Genomic DNA, 4787 nt, shown 5'->3' on the forward strand with positions numbered 1-4787 from the left:
TGATTTTATAGAACCAGTGAAATATTTGTGTGACGAATGCCCTATTGCACAAAGCTTGCACTCATTACTTCACCTTAAATGTCTCACCAACCATTTCAAGGCACTTCATGCGACAGACAGTTCGTTGCACAAGATTTTCACGTGAAATTTGGTTGTCGCATGAGTTATTGGCCTGAAATCTTCATTCTATCGTGTCTTTTCCCAAACATTAAGCGACGAATGATACAGTTCTCAAGTAAAGGTTTCTTGCGCAATGAAACCCTTTGTCACATAATTTTTTTAATTTATTTGTTATGGTCATGATATTTTTGCGCGACAATACCCTTCTTTCGTTGCACAAAGTTCCCTTACGTGACGAAACTTGATAGCTCACGTAAAGTTTGGTCGCGCAATAGTTTGGTGGCATGAAACTCATTGTAGAGAAAAAAATTATAAGAAAGAGAATAAATGTACGAAAAGAATTGAGAGCATCTTGAAATCTAATAGTTGAGTATAAAAATACGCTAAACCATGCAACGACTCTAGCTCAACTAAAAATCAAAATTCAACAAAAAGAAATTGAATTAAGAGTGTGCTGATAATGTATTAGAAATAAGGTATGAGAAGTACAGAGAACAACAGAGACAAGAGAGATTGGAAGGAGATAATTGGAGTTCACTCCGTTTTATTAGACTGCCGCTTTATAGGCTTAGGATTTACATAAAAAAAAATCTTAGCTAATTACATATTCGTATTGACCTAGAAAATAAATAGTCACATTATAAATATTAATAATAAATTGGATTTTGGATAAAGAGAAATTGTGTTAGAGGGGCTAAAATCATATTGTATAAAAGAAGTGAAAATATAATGTAGACTATTGAAATCCAAAACTTATAACATGAGCAGTATATTGTTTGTTAAATATTTGAGGGTTGTGTTAAGCCATAATATGACCGAGTGGCATGTAATTTCAAACTAAATGACGTGAAGTTAGATTAATGAATTCAAGTGACTGATCCAAGTATACTTCTGTGAGAAAGCGATGCCGCACAACATTCTTTGACACACTCCGACCGAGATCAAGGCATGCTGGCTGTCACGTGAGGGTGACGTAGCCATCTGCACAATGCGGAAGCAATAAAGATAAGAAATATACGAAGATTTAAAACCGAATTTACTAGAGTGCACTACTAAACAAGAAGTGGTAGGAGTAAGATACAAAAGTAAATACTCTTAATCAGAGCATAAAAAGTTTAGGTGCAGTCCAGTAGGACAAGTACTAATTATACAATACCATAAGATGTCCTACAATTATTTTGATAAGTCAGAACCGCCGAAATCCTCAAGGTCACCGACAGCAAGCTTACCTAAAACCTAGAAGGGCGCAAAACAGAAAACATGAGTGGACAAAAACAAATGTTTTACAAAACCATTTCATTTATCAACATTTCTAACCCCTCGCTGTAAAACATGTATAATTTTTCCCAGAATCAGAAGATAAGCATATACATAAATATATATATATATATATATATATATATGTAAATATATTAATTCAAATCATGCTTCACAATATCATATTCATATGTATGCCATGCCAAGATATAACAGAGTAAGCAATTCATGTGAGAATAATTTCATATAAATATAACATGTTAGCCGGAACCCCTGTAGTAGTCTGTACGGCTGAATTCATAACTCAAAAGTCAATCTAGCCAGAGTCACTACAATGATCTATACGACATTATACTGCACAAGAGTCGGAACCAAATGAAAAGGTTTGTACAACAATAATGGGTGTAATATAATGGTGCTCAATACTACCTACACATAATAGCTGGGCGATAAATCGCTAGTCACCTATGAGTCGGAACCACCTAAGATGGTCTATACTACAGAACTGTGCACCTAAATTGGATCCAATATGAGCATATGGTGCAGGAGGTGACATAATAAACAGACATGTGCCATATCTCTGGCTAAATCACAATCACACTAGGTGCAATTCTATGAGCTCAACATTATTCCATCACATATCGCACCATTGATAATTCACATAACCAAACATAACTCACCTGAGCTTACCTGAGCGTCCACAGCACCACAATTATATATATAATGCATCATATTTCGATTCATATATGAATTATAAATTTATATGCATGGCATTCAAGGCATACTCTCATTTAAACATATTTTCTGGGAAAATATTAAGTATATTAATATATACTAAAAACCAAAAGCCCACTCACTGGTATGTCGAAGGGTCGTAAACCCCGAGTCGCCCTTGAACACGCTCGTCCTTGGGATAAGTCTCACCTATATGCGAATTAACTATAAAAACGTTATTTAAAGCACATAGAAAAATTAGCTAATAACTTCTCATACAATACTCAAATGGGGTGTTTGAATATACCAATGTGATCTACACAACTCCACGAACATCCCCATATTTTTAGAATAATTTTCTGACCACCCACGCGCCAGCCAAGGCACGGCAATACGCGCCCCCACGCGGGGCCATGTGACAGGCATACTGACGGCATCAGTCAATGCCGTCAGGAATATTCCGTCAAATAGCAACGAAATCTGTTAAAATTAACTGATGCCGTGGAATATTCCGTTAAACTTAACGGAATATTCCGTCATCCCTAACCTTGGACCTCCGGCGACCGTCGCCGGCGTTGGAAACTGGGGAAATTTTCTAAACCTTATATCTCCGTCAATTTTCATCCAAATTACATGAAATTTAAACCATTTTGAAGATCTTATCAATACGAACAAAACCATACCAGTTTTAGGACCTAAATCCTACGAGATTCACCGGAAAGCTCATCGATAATCCGGCCAAAACTTGCAACTCGCCGTTCTCGCTATTCCGACGTCCAAATTCTTCCAACGAACCACTCCTAGCCTTGTGGGAACCTCCTTAAGCTATCTATAAGCTTCAAATTCGTTAAAACCTTCAAAATTACGTGTGCATGAACAATGCACAAAGTCAGGGTTAGGGTTTCTTAGGTTTTCGAAGCTTTCCATTCTCAAAAATGGTACCAATGAACTCAGAGGCTTACAAGGAACAAGAATCTTACCTCTTTGACGTCGATCCGTGAAGTTTGAAAGGGTTTTGGGTGTCGTCCGTACGTGAGGGAAGAAGAGAGAGTGAATTCGAGGGTGATAGAGTGTGGGAGAGAAGAGAGAGAGGGATAGTGTGTGTGTGTCCCACGTGGTCACCCACAAAACCAACAACCAAGTCCTTTTTAGTTCCAAATAATAAGGACTTAAAGAATTAGTCCACTCCCAAACTTAAATCACATAATCACACAACACGTCTGAGGGCAAAGTAGTCATTTGACATCGTTGAAATTAAATATTCGGGACGGGCTATGACATTCTTGGCAACTAATTGTTGGCTTTTTAAATTAAAATGGTCTTTGAGATTGACATAACTTCTCATTTTGATATACGACAATGAAAATCGATAAAAATTGTCCCTGACTTTATTCACCATAAATCATTTTGGTCCTTTCGTGAAAAATTTGTCAATATCCTAGTAGATGGGTTTGCTTAACAATACCCTTAAAAGGGTGATCACGTGGTCGTTCATATGACAATTTAACGAAGATGTTGACGATTTTTTTTACAGTAAGATCAAAATAATATATAGTAGACAAAACTCATATACCATTAATATAGTAGACAAAACTCATATACCATTTCTATCATTTTCATTTTCAGCTATCAAAATAAAGAATTATACTAATCCAGCAACCATTTTCACTAAAAAGACTCTAATTGTTTAATAGGGTCGCCGCTCACGAAGTTTTCACCACATATGTTCCAGTGGAGGATGTGTCATGTACAATCTCCCTCTTGAGCTAGCATGCGCATGCGCATGCACTTTGATGAGTTCCACACAATTAATCTTAAAAGCTTGACTAGTAGACCACTTTATACAAAAAGCCAATTATCAAGATCGTCTAATTTTTTTTGCCTGCCAAAGTCATATACTATATATTTTCCCCAAAACCAAGTAATTGACCCTCATGTGTTCTGATATTATAATGTGGTCGTGAACTTTGTGCTCATCTTTCAGCACTCAAAGTAAAACTATTCCCTATATTTTCACATATAATAATGCTAGTGAGTGGAAATGAAGTAGGCTATTTTGGTAATTCAATGATCAAACTCCGGTGTCTTGGTTATTTCCATGCATTTTGTGAGAGGTGAGGGAGGCTACTCATGTTTTATGAATAAGCCTTATGAGTAGTTTATCTCGCTTAATTCTTATAATATAGTCGATTTTTTTTATTATAAATTTATCTTTATGCTAGAATTTATTATCATCATATAATATCGTTGCTCTTAAAAATATACGTTGGTGATTACTTTCATTCATCAATATAATAGACATCAGGAAGTCCTATATTTTACTTTTTGAAAGTTCATGGATGATGAAGTACTAATTAATTACATGAAAAGATTTCGAGTGGAAGTAGTTGACAATGTGATGCGCATGATCTCTAAGTGCCTGATAGAAAGCAAGTCCATGAGTTCCAAAGGCGTGATTGCAAAATCTAATTATTTAAGACAACAAATTGATTTGTTTGTTTCTTCTAATTGAAGAGGTAAACTATCTTTGATTAGAGACCACCAAAATTATATGGTCTGGAAATTGCCATTTATTAGAATTATAGTTATTACGATATAGAACAAAATTAAATCAATTCAACATGAGTTTTGAAGATATTTTCTTGGTTTTGTGATCACACGGCGCTAGGGTTGAGTTTGGCAATTTTTCTGAACGT

Source organism: Malus domestica, chromosome 07, assembly GCF_042453785.1.
Source record: "Malus domestica chromosome 07, GDT2T_hap1".
NCBI lineage: Eukaryota > Viridiplantae > Streptophyta > Magnoliopsida > Rosales > Rosaceae > Malus > Malus domestica.